This window comes from Hyperolius riggenbachi, chromosome 3 (genome assembly GCF_040937935.1).
Source record: "Hyperolius riggenbachi isolate aHypRig1 chromosome 3, aHypRig1.pri, whole genome shotgun sequence".
NCBI lineage: Eukaryota > Metazoa > Chordata > Amphibia > Anura > Hyperoliidae > Hyperolius > Hyperolius riggenbachi.
In genome coordinates this window covers 369,159,176-369,176,974 of record NC_090648.1, presented here as the reverse complement: position 1 = coordinate 369,176,974, position 17,799 = coordinate 369,159,176, and the positions used below count along the sequence as shown (strand labels likewise).

Sequence of the window (17,799 nt, the reverse complement as noted above, 5' to 3'; positions counted from 1 at the left end):
CAGCTTTAGGGTCAGACGTGATTAAGGCCATAGTTCAACAAATTCATAATGTGTTCTTTGAGCAAATGTAATCCAGATTTGAAAACACATTTATATTGTTCAGCACTAGCATTGTGTCATTAAAGGTTAAGTCACATTTGTCCAGTATTTTGGTACATCTACAGTATTTGAGTGTTCCTTGTGTTCTATGTAACAGAATTCAGTTTTCACAGACAGACATTCATTTTTCTGTGTCCAGGTTCAGCATACATGCTCTAATTTAATCAGCTGAATCAAATAATTCCATAATGTAATATTTTTGACTGAATTTTATATACCGTATCAATTTTACGGTACCTACTTCAACTATATAATCATTGTACCTACTGGGACTACATGTTAATTCTCCAACCAGATTATTTATGGTCAGGAAAGAAAAGGTTTGTGTCCATAATGTCCCTTAGCTGTCCCTGCTCACATAGAGGACATGGCAGGAGGTGCTGGTACAATTCAGTCACGAGAAGCAGTGAATATGGAGGGCTCGTTTCCACTGTAGCGGTGCGGAATCGCCTGGATTCCACCGCAGAAGAAATCGCATGCAGGTGCGTTTTTTACGCGTTATTTTACGCGATTACGCATGCGATTTCGCATAGGTTAGGCTATGTGTGTTTTTAACCATGTCACTGCCTGTGTTAATTTACATTGGTTCCTATGCGGAATCGCATGCGTAATCGCGTAAAATAACGCGTAAAAAAACGCATGCGCTTTCCCTATTAAATACATTAGCGGCGATTCACATGCATTCCACTAGCAGGCGAATTCGTTGGCTCTTTTGTGCGTTTTTTCACCGCTCATAAAAACGCACCACGCAAACGCTACAGTGGAAACAGGTCCATTCACTTGCATTACATGTGCGAATCTTCATGCGTTGGACGCATGCAGATTCGCGATAGTGGAAACGAGCCCGGAAACTGCACTGGTCCTGCTTTCTCAGCTGGATTCTGCAAAGGAAGTGTGAAGAGCTTACATGTGCTGCATAAACAAGGTAGGTTGCTGAAGGACATAGGAAGATAATATTGCTTAACAGAATTGGGGGGAAGCTGTACAGAATAAACCACCCATCTGCTTGCCCACCTTAATTGTATCCCTCAGTTACATGGTAGCTCTCCTTAAACACCATTTTGGCCCTACATCCTCTTCTAGAAAATGCACGCTTGTAGTTCATAGGATGTAAGCGGTAAGACCATGACTTGCTCAAAGGAAACTACCAAGTCTCTAGTGGATTGAATTCTGTATGTAGAGTTGAACAGTCGCAAGTGAGCACAGAAATTCCTCCAAGCAATTAATCTTCCCCCTCATAGACACACATACAGACACACAAACCACATAAGCATGGTTACTTAGAGCATTATTACACTCCCCTATAGAGAGAGTTTTAGACGACGACTATGGGTTTTCAATCAATCTTGACCTATCTAACCAGTCAAAATGAGAGAGTCTGTAGGGCTGGCTCAGACAGGCTTCTGTGGACGGCACATTTAGATGATGCTAAACACTTTTCTGCAACCAAGCAGAAAAGTGTTTGGCATCAGTTCCAGTCATCGCATTTTGAGCCTCGTAAGAGACACTAAAGCGCTGTGGGACGCTACATGCAGCATCTCAGAAACTGACCGTGACTATTGCGCAATGGACAGTAAATGCATTGATATGCACTGTCATTCATCTCACTGCAGAGTGCATTCGATCCCAGCCTTAAACGATAAGGACGGACCCTGCAAACTGTCTGACTGAACCAGCCCTAAACTTCAGCATTAACACTAGAAGAATTGGACATGACACTTAAGAGAAAGTGTGACCTATTCCTTTTCAAACAACTCAGTAATGCTATAAATCGGTCAAATGTATGAGAAGATTCTGCCAGAGGAAAAAGTATGAATAACTGCTGCAGTCACAAGTCCATTTCTGATTCAGTTTTTTTTATATGAAGCCCTAAGTGCCAAGGTCAGTGACCAGTATGAGAACAGTCCCCAGTCATGTGTTTGTCCTATGTGAATAGTCACAGACTGAGAGAAGGTCATACCCTGCAGGCTATAATTTGTGTGATATAAGGACATTGAGAGACTTGAAATTCCATTTTCCTTCATGCCAAAAGCATAATGTTTATGGAAACAAAGATACCAGATAATTTGAGTGCAGATAATATCAGGAAAGTCATGTCTTAAAATATTCCACAACAGAGTAAATGTCATAATGTTCCACAAGGGCACTGCTGTCATTGTTACAAAGCGCTAAAGAATGGGAGCCTGCAAAACAAATATCTCCCCAAGTATAGCCGCCCCACCAAACCCGAATTCCTTCCACATCCTCAAGTGCATTTTATGTTGTGGAAATATACTGCATTAATCTCCGCTGGCAAACCTGCCTGTAGAAGCTGACGGATGCCGTTAATAAAAACCATTATGTAATTTCTCAGCAGGTTGGATTAAAATGTGCTTTGCTATTTTGGAAGAGAATATTTGGGTGGGTGAAGTGAGAGCATTCCAATCATTACTCACAAGGTGAGTAAAAAAAAAAAAAATCAAGAAACTGGGTCAAAGAGAGGAAATGGCAGTGAAACTAGGATGAAAGCATCAGACAAAAATCTATAGGGAAAATTATGGAGCGTGTCACATTGTGATGCAATTGAATTAATTGTGAAAGGCCACTAAGCAAGGTATCTAATGGTATCTCCTATAAGGAAGAACAAATAAATAATAATAAATACTTATTTTATAAAGCTCCAACATATTTCATAATTCTCTGACGTTGCAGCTAGTCCATTTGTGAGGGCCAGTAGTCTTTTGGATAAGTTTACAACGTTGCACTGCTATTGCCAACACCAGAGACTTTAGCTGCAGAAGACTTGCACTGCTGTAACATGGGGATATTTCAGAGGAAAGCAGTGCCACGATGTGGGAACCGCACCAAACCAATCCTGTATACATCTATGCACTTAGGACTTTCTCCTCACCTGGCTAGAGGCTTACATATAAAAGCACATTCACCTCATATCTTCTTTAGAATTATTACCCCAGGTTTACAGATTCCGCTACACTGTCCTGAATCTGAAGTAATGACTCCTACACACACTAAACGAAAGTAGTTTGAAACAAACAACATATTTTGCCATATTGGACGACACTCGTGTGCAAAAATGTAGCCAAAAGAGGAGTGACCAACATCGGGCATTTTGCCCAATCTATCCGGCGGATCAACTCAGACAATCAACATTGTTCTACTGAATGTGCATGCCATGAACAATATAGTGTGTAGTGAGTGCAGTATTTAAATAAGCTGGTCGTTTGCAATACCAGTGTGCGGAAACAAGTCTTCCCAACATCGCCAGTAAAGTCGTTTCCGTGATGTTGGTCACCTGATTTTCAATGACTTTTGTTGGATGTATGTACGGACATTTATACATATGACATGTATACCTTACACCCTGCCCCACTGCAGTAAGCAGGTATCACTTTACTTCTGAGCATCATACTCCCTTCATGAGGACAATCACCTTGTAATAATACCCCTCACAGAAGGGGAACTAAGCAGATCGTCAAGCTGAGAGAAGCTCAGGAGCAGAGTATTGTGCACCTACTGGAGTGGCTCATGTTTGAGAGTATGGGTGAATATTTGCTTCCATTACATCAATTATTTTCATATTAAGTAGTAAGCATTTGATTTATGCAGGTTCAACATTGACTGACTGGAAAGATGAGATCATTATCTAAATTTTATAGCTCATCATTATGGACCGGTTGCATCAACACATTCTTATTGAGGTTAGAAGTTACTTCCTCAATCAGATTCCAAATCTCCAAACTAGGGTTGCATTTAATAGACAGCTGAGGTGAAGTAACCCTACAGAGATTGTATATTTTATATTATCTATGTTCAATAGTTACGGTACATCTGCATATGCAATAACCACATGTGTGCAATAGCAGTGAGAGGTCTAGAAGTGCTAAATTAAATACCTGTATAATTAAGTATATCCAGGTCACCCAAACGAATAAGTCTTGTATGATGAACATCAGCAATACCATGAATTCATTGGACAGTCAGTGTTTTGAACATTGGTACTTATGTCGTCTTAATTATTTATTACTTCGCCATCTTATGTATGAATTTTATTCTGCCCACATATTTAGTATCTGAGGTGGTATTGCATATTTAATAATATATTGTTCTTAACCGATTATACTTAAAGGGACACTTAAGCCAGGAATAAAAAAAATCAGTTTTACTTTCCTGGGGATTCTACCAGCCCCCTCCAGCCGTCCCATGCCCTCGCAGTCACTCTCGTAGCCGCCGGTCTCCTGCCGCCAGCTAGTTTTGCTTTTGCCGACAGGCCCAACAGGCCTGGCCACACGTATTGTTCTTTGCATTCCCATCCACAACAGCGTCCTATGCCTGTGCAGGACCGTATTGAGGACGGACACATGAAGGAGGATACGTGTGGCCAGGCCTGCGCAGGTGCAGAAAGCCTGCCAACTCCCTGTCAGCGAAAAAGGAACTATATGGCGACGGGGGACAAGAGGCTCCGTGAATTACTGCGAGGGCACAGAATGACTGCAGGGGGGGCTGGCAGAAGCCACAGACAAGTAAAACTGATTTTTTTTTTTATTCCTGGCTTAAGTGCCCTTTAAAAGAGAACCCAAGGTGGCCCAGGAAAACAGAAGAGAGGCACTTGTCCTCTTTGCCCAGAATGCCACTGCCTGGGGACGTCCTGAAGGTGGCAACGGTACTTCTCTTTATGCATGAGCGCTGCCATGCTGCACCCGCACAAGTACGGCCTAGACAGCACAGTAGCATGGAGCCACTTGCACACAAACAGATGCAGCTTACTGCGCAGGCGTGGCTGTACTAGCGCAGGCACACTTAAGCTGCGCTTCCGCATTAAGAGTGTGGTCACAATCAGCAATCGGGCAAGCTCTTGTTGAATTTCTTTCAGGGGTCCGTTCGGCAAGGTTGGTGGCCAGAAGCACATGGGAAGCCTCTGCAAGATCCAGAGGCTTCCCTCTGCTTAGGTAAGTATCTCTTTTGACCTAATCTGCCTAGAGTACACTTTAGTGACCTTATGCCAATTGATATGTAACAGTCTCTTAGCATACTATTCTTGTGCCTCCCATATATTTTTGCCGGAGGAAGCGGGTGCGTTCTGTGAAACCTGTCCCATGTGGATTTTACTCGATAAAGCAGTTTTTGAATAGACCGCTTTTGTCTTCCCTCTGGAGGCCTGTCCACCACTATCTCCTTTTTAAAGTGTTTTTAGTGTATTTTTATCTTAATGGCACCTCTCGTTTTATTTACTATTACACAACTCTAAAAAACTCTTCTTACCCTTTCCACAAGACCTAAAAATCTGTGTAATGGTGGCCATACATGGTACAATTTTTTCATACAATCTTACCATTTCTATGTAGTACAAGGGTAAATTAAGTGAATATACTGAAAGGATAATTTAGGCAGTTCCCTTATATTACATAGAAATGGTAAGATTGTATGAAAAAATTGTACCATGTATGGCCACCATAAAAGAGATCTGTACCTTATTAGGGTCATTAGTCAACAACTCTGCATATTAAACAGACCTTACAATGAACGGTGTAAAAACTTTACATAATTAATTGTCCTGATTCCACCTACATGTCTTATATAATCATAGACTGCATACATTTCCACACTCACGGCTTAATTTGGGTGTAAGCAACAGTTGTAATTATGCAGAAACTAGGTCGCCAATAATAAGTACTTGTGAAAATAAAATATAGCAACTCAATGACGTAAGCAAAACTTTAGGGGGCGTTTATGGCTGGAACCTGACATAACATGCTAGCGTGTTTTAGTAATTTGGGCTGAACCACGCCTGGCAGATAGGATTGGCCATTAGCACATACTGCATATGCTAAATCACCACTTAATGGCTGTTTTTTGTAGCTGAATCAATGTATGCCATTTCTCTTAAGTGCCTGTAAACCACAAGAGGGGAGTGTGCGGTGCAGTCTGGCCCTTACGGTACTTGGTTGCCTATGTGTGATAGCCATGACCTTAATATGTGTCCTATTTTCTTTCTGACAGTACTGTAGCAGTACCACGTATGCCAAGTAGTTTCCAATTTGTCTCTGAGTCATTTGTTTCCAAAGTATTCCAGACATTAGATCAGGCACAAGAAGCTCAGGTTTAGACATGAACTGCTATGGCACTAGTACCTTCATCCACAGTAAAGACAATCACTGAAATGCCAATTCCAGCTTGTCTGTACATTTTATGCAAATTCTATGTTGCTTTAAATCACACCTAACAGAAACAGCCACAAGAAGATTATGTTAGCAGTGGGTCGCACACCAAGTTGCAGAAGACTAGACAAAGAAAAATCATAGAATGGTTAGTGCGCTCTGCAATCACCACAGTGCATATCCTGAAATACTCAATGGTCCAATGTTAGTCCAGCAGGATCAGTTCGATCTCATCCATAGACTTCCCCTCTCCCCTACAGTCTTTACGATGATATACCTCAAAGTAATCAAAAAAACACTGACAGAGTAATACGTTTTGAGCAGTTTCACCCTTGTGTACACAAAAAGGATGTGATCCCCGCACTCCGATTGGCCCTACAGGCTGCCTGTCAAGTGACATGCATACTATTGGGTCAATCAAAGTGTGGTGATCATGTTCTTTAACATGAGTGGACCCGAAGGGGCTCCGGGTGGGAGGAGTGGAGCGGGCATAAAGTTACTAGCACTCGCTTTGCTGCAATACAGCAGCATAGCATGCGCTCCTATCACTGGGGTTGATTATGCTCGCTACACTGCCACCAGTGCTCATAGAGTGCAAAACTCTGACAAATAAGGCACACTGATGAAACAGGGAGGGTAGAAGGAGGTTACTCACGCGATTTCTTTTAGTGAATCAACCCCTAATTGTTTAATGTTGTCTGATTATGTCATTTGGTTGACATTTCTCTTTTGTAAGCACCATTTTACATCTAGCGTGTGTACGGACCTTAAAGCGTCATGCACGTGAGTAATGTCTCCTGGCAGGGATCGCGACTCCATCTCTCTGCTATGTGGGTGCAAGGAGGTGCACGAGGAGCGTCAAAGAGTAGTTGGGGTGAGCGGGGAGAAGATTGCCCTTGGCTGAGACAATCCCTCAGGTGGATTGCTAGTAACGCACTGGGGGGGGGGGGGGGGGGGGGAATCAGAGCTGCTGAATACATGCTAGATTCTCAGCAGAGGAGGTCTTACATGGCTACCTGGGCCGAGTTAGCTTGTCTACAAGGCTTTAGTTAAAGCGGTTTCTAACTTTCATCTCCACCCCTTCTGCTGACAAAGTGATGCTCTCCAGCCACAGAGCTGCTCTTCCCCTTGGGAAAAGGGAAGAGTGGAGCCAGAGGACTACCACACAAATTCAATTTACAGGCATGTTGAAAAGGTCCACTTCATCTACAGGGACTGCAGGCTGCAGCCTCAGACACCTGTAATTATTACTGCCAGACTTGTTCCTGCAACTCGCTTCAATATTCCTGCAGGCTCTCACAGGAACAGCACAGCCACTCTACACCAGTAAACCCTTCTCCAATCTTCATCTGTTAAGTGGATTTAGGCCCGCTTCATACTGGGGATTGCAAAAATAGCTAGTGCTTTTCAGAATGCGTATTGGGGGGGGGGGTTCATTGAGCGCGAATGCAATTTTAGAGCGATCACTATTCGCAATTTGACGTTTGAACCATCATCGCTCCAAAATCTCAGAAAAGCACTGCATGCACCCAGTTTCCAATTTCAGCTAATCGCTAGCGCTCGCTGCAGTGAGATCACGGTCTTATACTATAAATTACAATCGCCGGCGATTCAAAGCGCTGCAGAAATTGCCCAAAATGCTCCCCAGTGTGTATGGGCCCTTACCCCTATCCTCCTGTTGTGTGCTCTCTGGGGCCAGCAGCTCCAGTTAAAGGCCATGTGGATGTAATATATAGCACACCTACAGATAAAGGAAGACTTGTTGCTAAATATTTCTCTTTGAATATAAATGTATGAAGCTTTCCTTGCGTGTGCACTAAAAGTAATGTTTTTACATATGCAAGATATTCTATTATTCCAAAGCTGCTTTGGTATATGCCCCAGACAACAGGAGAATAACGAATAAAAGGCATTCGAGAAGATGGAACAGTGAGAGCAGCAGTGATGCGCAGTGTTTTTTCAACGGACATGCAAACTGAAATGATGTGGTATACTGTTCTATTACCCAAGCCCAGCATCTAATTGCAGAGCCCAGATGCAAATCAAGATTTCATATTTAAAGGTGTTTTAGCAGGAATAAGAACTCAATTCAAATGTTAACATCTACAGTAAATGTGTCAGTAATGGGGTAAATTGATGACTAATTTGTAGCTTTGACTTTCCTGCAACATGCAAGAGATTTGCATATTCAATGAATTTTCCACTCACTGAACACCCGAGTTAAGAGACATATGGAGGCTGCCACATTTTTTTTTAAACAATACAAGTTACCTGGCAGTCCTGCTGATCTTTCTGGTTTCAGTAGTATCTGAATATCACACCTGCAACAAGCATGCAGCTAATCCAGTCAGACACAAGTCAGAAACATCTGATCTGCCTTCTTGTTCAGGGTCTAGGGCTGAAAGTATTAGTGGCAGAGGATCAGTGGGACAGCAAGGCAATATGTATTGCTTAAAAGTAAATAAATATGTCAGCCTCAATATCCCTCTCACTTCAGGTATGATTCAGGCCCCTTTTACATTGTAAAAGGGTCATTACCAGGTTTTACTGCATGGTAACGCAACGGCAATGCCAGGCACTTAATGTGTCGTGCCAGATCCGCTGAGCCGACACTTAGGCAACATCGCGTTACTGCCGGACCTCCGCGGCAGCAGAAGTAATGCAAGTCAATGGGCGGCGCAAATTTTTTCAAAAAGGTTGGAGGTGGCTTTACAGAACACATTCGGGGAACGATGGAATCACAGTGACGTACTTCCTGCCCAGCAAGGAGTACATCACTGGGCGAGGGGTGCAAGGTGCCTGCGGGGAGGCGGCACTATGCATATGACCCTGTCGGGCGCATTTGTGTGGCTTTGTGTGCTGCAGTGCGATGCGCCAAGGGTTGGCATCACACTACAAACGCACATTTTATGTGTAAAACCGGCCTTAAGAATGTGGACAATAAACTAGCACCTGGGTACTAGCAAGTCCAGATCTTTAAAAGAGATATCTATTGTAACGGTTGGGTGTCGCAGCTCAAATGTCTGCATTATTGGTGATTCTGCAGATCACCAAATAATCAGAGCTATACCTGATTATGTGTGATCTGCAGAATCACCAATAATACCAGTATAGCAGCACAAGGAGCTGAGTGTGTAGTGCTTGGTGAAACCGTAACTTAATAGTTTGATGAGACCTCACCAAAGGGGCTGGTGAGGTACTATCAGTACACTGACCGTATAATAAAGTACCAACCCCAGCAAGCTGGAGATACTAACACTGAAGAGATAGAACCTCCCGAGGAGCGGGTGATTCAGACAGTACTGCAGCCTAGTGATCACCTGAGGGGCAGGATATCAAGACTGTACTGCAGCCTAGTGATCACCTGATTGGCAGGTGATTGAGACTGTACTGCAGCCTGAGGAGCAGGAGGTACAGACAGTACTGCGACTAATGATCACCTGAGGAGCAGGCGATTCAGACCGTACTGCAACCTAGGAGCAGGAGGTACAAACGGTACTGCAACTAGTGATCACCTGAGGAGCAGGCGATTCAGACTGTACTGCAGCTTAGGAGCAGGAGCAACCGGTCACTAGCAAATAACTTCACCAGAGGAGCTGGAGAAACTAACACATCACCAGTGGCGAGGGCACACTGGTGAGTAGAATGGTCAGACAGACAAGGGTTGGCAACAGAGAGGACAGAATCAGAATATAATCATAAGGCAGAAGAGAAATCAGTAAACAGGCAGAGGTTCAGCAACTAATCAGATGGGCAGAGGTACAGAATCAGTAAACTTAGAGTGAAGTCAGAGGATAGCCAGAATCATACACAGAATAATCAATAACAATGTAACAATATCCTAGTCTAGGTGTGAAGTCCTTGGTTTCAACACCTGGGATCCAGTCTAAGCGCTAACACGAGATGTATTCACAACAGCAGACAGCGCCAGACTGAAGCCCGGAGGCTTAAAGCGATACTGTAGGGGGGGGGGGGGGGGGGGGTCGGGGGAAAATGAGCTGAACTTACCCGGGGCTTCTAATGGTCCCCCGCAGACATCCTGTGTTGGCGCAGCCACTCACCGATGCTCCGGCCCCGCCTCCAGTTCACTTCTGGAATTTCTGACTTTAAAGTCAGAAAACCACTGCGCCTGCACGCCCGTGTCCTCGCTCCCGCTGATGTCACCAGGAGTGTACTGCGCAGACACAGAACATACTGGGCCTGCGCTGTGCGCTCTTGATGACATCAGCGGGATCGAGGACACGGCAATGCAGGCGCAGTGGTTTTCAGACTTTAAAGTCTGAAATTCCAGAAGTGGACCGGGCCGGAGCATCGGTGAGTGGCTGCGCCAACACAGGATGTCTGCGGGGGACCGTTAGAAGCCCCGGGTAAGTTCAACTCATTTTCCCCTGACCCCCCTACAGTATCCCTTTAAGAAGCAGAGGAGACCTCACTGGCACGCCCCCTGCACTCAGCCAATCCTGGGCGCCGTGAGTCTCCTCTGAGGTCAGCTGACCAGCCGGTCAGCTGACGAGCCTCCTCCTCGCATAAAGGTCCCGTCTGTGCGCGCGCCCGCACGAGACAGGGGCCATATCTGCCATCGAACTACCTGACCTCGGCATCCTAGACGCCGGAGGGACGGGCAGGGAAACGGAGGCAGCTGCGGCGGCAGTGCTATTCGCCGCAGCTGCCTCTTCAGGTGTTACATCTATCCATATTAGGGTCAAACAAATCATGCAAAGTACCAGAAGGATAGATTATATTCATAGGATACACCATGTCCTGAAGATTATATGGAATACATCAGAGCAATTAACAAGATATTATTAATGTACAAAGGCAGCATTGAAAAAAAAAAGTTCTCTGTATGATATGATTCTTTAATTGCAAATCCCCTAATTAAAAATGAAATGCTTACGTAAACAGCTTCAGTATTTGCTGCACTGGAATGTAATATCCCTGTATAAATTGGGTCAAGCATCTTAAGCATCTATCCATCAAAGTTTCATACCAGTGTAATAACATAAGAATGTAAAAAGTGCTTAAAAAATTGTGCAGATAAGATACCCAAGCCTTTGTTTTTCTTTCTGTGCGCGGCATCTACAGCGAACATTCCTGCGTGATTTAACAAGCACTGTTCTTCTAAGAAAAAGGATCAAAGCAGGCTTACCTGCACAGCAAGGCATCCGATTCAACAAAAGATATATCTGCCAGTACATTTTTGTTTTATCTGTCTGCTAAGTGATAGTATGCATTTCATGTCAATATGCAATAAAGGAAGCAGTTTAGACAGCTTACAGATGGCTAATACTCTTATGATAGCTTAGGTGGTAATAAACTTTTTTTAGGCAGATTTGATCACCTTGATAAAATCTGCTAGTGATCCATGTACTTTAACCATTTCAGCCGCAGGTATTTTTCACCTCCCATTCATTCGCCAATAACTTTATCATTAATTATCACAATTAATTGATCTAGATCTTGTTTCATCCACCACCAATTAGGCTATCTGTGGGTGGCACATTTTGCTAAGAATTGATTTTTCTAAATGCATTTTCACAGGAATATTTAGAAAAAAAATGGAAAAAATGTCATTATTTCTCAGTTTTCGGCCATTATAGCTTTAAAATAATATATGCTACCATAATTAAAACCTATGCATTTTATTTGCCCATTTGTTCCGGTTATTACACCATTTAAATGATGTCCCTATCACAATGTATGGCACCAATATTTTATTTGAAAAATAAAGGTGCATTTTTTTGCGTCCATCACTATTTACAAGCTTATGATTTAAAAAATGTTCGCAATATACCATCTTCACATGCATATTAAAAAAAGTTCAGACCCTTAGGTAACCATTTGTTTTTTTTGTAATTTTTTTTTCATTAAAAATGTTATTTTGGTAATTTTTGGTGAGGGAGGTAAACAGTTAATTTTAACATTTAATAATGTGTGTTTATTTCATTAAAAATGTATGTAGATGTAGTTTTACTTTTTGGCCACAAGATGGCCATAGTAAAAAAAAAATGTTTAGTCCTGGAAGTGAACGCTCTTCCAGGAAGCATAAGAGGGACGGGAAACTTGTTTTTTTTAATCAGAAAGACGCAGTTTGTGATTAGAAGCCGTTGGTCTTTCTACCAGAGACTTAGATCAATGAATGGGAACTATGTTCCCATTCATTGATCTCCAGGGAAAGTGGGGACAACAAGTGCACGCGGGAGCGCTCAGAAGCGCTACAGCAGCCAGCTGGACATGACAATCACATCCAGGCGGCATAAATGGTTAAAGGAGACCTGAAGTGAGAGGAATATGGAGGCAACCATATTTATTTCCTTTTAAACAATGCAAATTGCCTGGATGCCCTGCTGATCCTCTAATACTTTTATCCACAGACCCTGAACAAGCATGCAGATCAGATGTTTGATCAAAGTTTGACCGTATTTGTCCCATGCTTGTTTCAGGTATGTGAATCAGACACTACTGGTGCGTGAAAGATCAGCAGGACGCCAGGCAACTGGTATTGTTTAATCACTATAGGATCATAGGCTTAAACCCCCCTCGTGACCAGGCTATTTTTTTTTTTACAGTTTAAGGCTCTGCAGCTTTAAAAGCTTGCTGCAGAGCCATACAACGCAGCACACAAATGATCGCCCCCCCCCCCTTTGCTGCCCACCAACAGAGCTTTCTGTTGGTGGGCTCTGATTGCCGCTGCAATGTTTACTTTTTTTTATTTGTTTTTTTTTTCCTGAGGCTCTGTAGGGGACAGCTGAGTGACACGGCTGTCCCCAGTACATCACTGCCATAGATCGCAGCACTGTACAATGTAAACAGAAGGCGATTGCCGCTGGGAGACTGATGACGGAGCGGAGAGCGCGATACCCTGCAATCTTCGCCCCCAGGACATAATGCCAATTGGCGTTACGCGGTCCTGGGAGAGCCGCCGTGTTCACGCCTATCTGCTTGACGCGGTCGTTAAGAAGTTAAAGCAGTAAGCACACTTGTCCATGCAAAAAAGCATGGACAAGGGTTTTCCAGAGTTTGCAGTTTTTCAAGTGCGTTTTTCGTGTGTTTTGGTTGTGTGTTTTAATGAATATTCATACTGGGCAAGTTAAAAAAAACATTTTTTAAATATGATTCCCTTTTGTTCATAGGGAAGCAATGTATGAGAGATGCATGCGATTCACATAACGCATGCAGAAAATTTAAATTGCTAAGCCCTTTTTCCCCCACACCTAAAAAGGCAATAAAAAACACACAGCAAGTAAGTGTGCTCCCTGCCTAAAAATAAATAAATATGGCAACCTTTATATCACTCTCACTTCAGGTGTCCTTTTACATACCCAAGCACTACAAGGTACAAAATCAATCAAAAGTTTATAAACTGAAACCTGAACTGGATCCACAGCAAACTTTCCATGAGTGGCTGGGTGTGTGGGATGTGTCAGTATGTGTGTGGGGGTTTTTCAGCCAGTCAGTTGGGGACGGTCTGTGTCAAGAATACAGCATGTGTTTGGCACCTCTGATCCTCCCTATTGCATTGAGATCCGGAGTGCAGGATTATCTCGACAGAGCGCATTGTTCTGCTCCTTACTCCTCCGCTTTATCAGGTACCCGCCATTCCTCCTCCATAGTGGACAACCGTACTCGTGCTTGAGTATGCACCTTATGGTGTCGATACATTGTACAATTTTTTCATTTTTTTCCGATTAGATAATTTCGTTCCATTATTCCATTAGATCGAATATAAAGATTTTTCCAACATGTCTGATCATATTTTTATAAAAAAAAAAAAAAATAAAAAAAAAATTATGGGATAATCGTTTTTCTTGATCGAAAAAAAAGATTATTTTCAATTCGATCATTTTGGTCGAATAAATGGGAAAATCAATTGTTTTTATTGTACTGTGTATGGGCACCAGAGTGGCGGGGGACAGACAGAGCAACAAGTGGTACAAACTATTTTCCATCAGATTTCTGCTACAATCGGAAAAAGACCAAATTAGGCAACACTATCTGATCAATTTAGAAGTTACTAAGAATGTACGGTAGCTTAGGATTATAAAAAAAACAAAACAAAAAAAAAAAAACACAACAACCCTCAGTCGGCACAGTAGCAGCAGGCAGAAGCAGCTGATCAGAATAGTCGCAGGACCTCTGCAGACTCCGTTTCCAGCCAACCCACAGCAGTCCTGCTCTCATTTACCATATTTAGGATGTGTGTAAACCGGCTGGAGATGGACATGTGCTGATATCTTTTTTTAAAAGCCATAGCAAATTTTGATCACCAGTTAAAGGCAGTTCTGGTATCCGCTGTTCTTTGCTTTTAGATGTCTGGTCACCAGGGAACAAAACCTGTTCCCACTTTTAGAAATCTAGCATTTTTTTTTTGTAAAAGCCCCTAGGGCTAGTTTCACACTCAGGAATTGCATATCCTGTAAAAAAACAGAAGCGCAATGCAACAGAGGGGAAAAGTCGCATTGTGCATTATGCATGCAATGCCAGGCATACAGTGAAGCATTCAGTACATAAAAAGTATGCTTCACTGCAACTATAAATGCTCACTTCATCCAGTAATGCACAGCATGCCTCCCCTTATTCGAATGGCTTTCCTCCCACCAGACTGCTAACATGCCAATGTGAATCTCCCATTACAATATAAATCACAATTATATTGGGCATTGAAACGCAACTCAACGTGTCAGCATTAAAGTAGCCTTAGACCTGCTTTACAAGGGGCAAATGCTGCTAGGGTCAGGGCCAGAGCTGTAGCCACTATGGTGTGCTCTAAAGGCAGTAACAGCATTAGGGAGTCTTGCCCAAGGTCTCCTACTGAATAGGTGCTGGCTTACTGAACAGAAAGAGCGGAGATATGACCCCTGGTCTCCTTAACCATACACTATATTGATACAGATGTGTTGCAACAAACGTAAAAAAAAAAAAAAAAAAAAAAAAAAAAAAAAAATTATATATATATATATATATATATATATATATATATATATATATATATATATATATATATATATATATATATATATATATATATATATATATATATATATATATATATATATATATATATATATATATATATATATATATATATATATATATATATATATATATCCACATACATATACATCACACTACAACTTTGCTTTGTAACCATGATCATAAACATCTATTTCTATGGCTGTGATATAAAATCTCCTGTACAATAAACGTGTGTATGTACGAATATGGTCATTAGTTTACATGATTCAAGCTGTCAGAATTCTTGATTCATACAACTGCATATATATCCCACACTATGACCAACAATGATGTGCAGATTTCCGCAGACATGGGAGGGGCCATTAGAGGAGAACATGGGATTTGCGCTACACACTGCAGCCAATATTCACCCAAAAATGTTCCAGCTTGTGCTAGGGAGACCCACATTGCCCATAATGGAGGCTAGATAGTGGGAGAGCAGCCGGATAGCAAAAAGACCACCTTTAACACAGGAGACCAGCTGAAGCCAGTACCCATTCAGTAAGGAGTCCTTGGGCAAGACATTTTAATGCTCCATGGTGGCCTATTGAGCATGCCCTTATGCAGGGAATACACAATGTGTTTTTGCAGCAAATAGATGGTTCAATAGATAATTTCCGACACGTCCAATATAACGTTCGATCTTTTTGCTGCTCGATTTGTGATAGAAGTGAATGGAAAAAGATAAGAAAACCGAGCGGAAGATAAGAGAATAGAGTGGAGAATCGAGCGGCAAAAATGATCGTGCGGGGGAATTGAGCGGTAGAAACGCATTGTATATTCCCAGCATTAGTGGCTGCAGCTCCCAAGCCCTATCTAACAAGAGAACCATACAAATATAATTATTATTATATGCATTGGCTCTATAGCAGTGGCCAGCTGCCCTGGTGCTATTAGGGCTGCTGGGACTGCAGAGGGTGGCTCGTTTAGCCGGCGCTAAACGGTTTTCTTCTACCACACAGAAAACCATTCAGCAACCGTTCGAAACTTTGCTTCAAGTTTTAAGCCCCTAGGAGGACATGGAATGCCAAACGCAGTTGATGTGGACGCCACATGTAGCGTCCAATGCAATACGAGGGGATAGACTGCAATCTGTACACAAACAATGCCAACTGCTGTCATTTAAAAACATTTTCAATAAAATGGGACGACGGTAGATCCCTTGTAAAGGTCCCTTTCGATGCCACTGTCATTTGCATGCACAATAGCTGCACTTTCTGTTGTTATAAACGAGCACAAGCACAGCTGTGACTTGGATGGCCATAGCTGCAAAACAAGGCCTATTGCAAAACGAAACAATGCCTTTAGAAAGTGCAAGTCAAGGCACAGCAATCACCCATCAAGCAGACTGGAATGTCAGTGCATCACCCAGGAAGTGACGAAGGTATGAACACACAAAACTGTTAGTAGGGCACTTCATATTAGCATAACTTTCATATTATTACATACCCTTAGGAGGCTTGACAGCTCACGAGACATACACGTATTACTCGGCATATTAATCTTTCTAAATCTATGTATTAAAAGGGTTGCTAAGGAACAATGGCACCCTAAATATCCTGGGGCTAACACTAATCAAATACCCGAGATATCTGCAGAGGATTTCAGCGCCTGACTCATCACGCGTGCTGAGCCAGAATCAGTGAGCGGCAATTCAGTGAGCAAGGATGATTTCAGCGAGAGGAAACAGAGTCTTATTACACTCACAGGAAGCCAAGGCAACCTAAACAAAAAGGAATGCACAAAACACGCACACAAACAAAAACACAGAGCAATAAACAAAATCAGAGAGAGAACCAGGTTGGTAAATTACATAGATAAAATTGTTATTCTAGAACATTGCTTATCAAGGTTGGCACAATTGTAGACAACAACTGTAAATAAGCTTTGTGTCAGAGGTGTAGTTTTTTTCTTTATACAATAAATGCTAAGCAATGCCCTGTACTTTTTTATGACCTGAAAGCTAAACAAACGTAATGATCTGAGATCTGTGAGTTGCCTATACACAAAGTAAAATATTGTATTTAAAAAAGCAACAGCAAAAGATCACATGACTCAAATTTCAAATGGATTTTTAAGACACTTGTGAAAATAAAGTGATGAGATAAACAATTGTATCTATAGAATAATATTAAGTATTTCCTGGAATCCCATAGTCTTATTTTGGTGCTAAAGGTTAATAAACTACCCTCAAGAATGTGACAGTAAAATGTTGAACTGAAGCTACGTACATACATCCAATAATTGTCACCTATCTGGGATCGGATAACGAACCCACGGGCGACAATCTGAAGAATGATGCTCTACAGACACATCCCTAGCCTTGAGGCTAGCAATGTGTTCTGTTGCTATGGGGAGGGGGGCAGAGGTATGACTATCGGGACACAACAGAACGGAATCCATCAGTCGGTGGGGTTGAAAATAGCATTGTGATCGGTCATGCTCAGGTATCGGAGGGTCGTTAAGGATCTGGCAGGCTGGATCTTTAACCATGCCCAATTGATCAGCGGCCACTGTACAGACATATTGT

At 42.4% G+C, this 17,799-nt stretch overlaps 1 protein-coding gene across 1 annotated transcript in view; it reads right to left on the bottom strand.

The window, feature by feature from the left end:
- ERGIC1 (endoplasmic reticulum-golgi intermediate compartment 1) overlaps positions 1–17,799 on the bottom strand; it is a 134,577-nt gene that overhangs the window by 52,898 nt on the left and 63,880 nt on the right. The gene's annotated exons all lie outside the window — the stretch shown is intronic.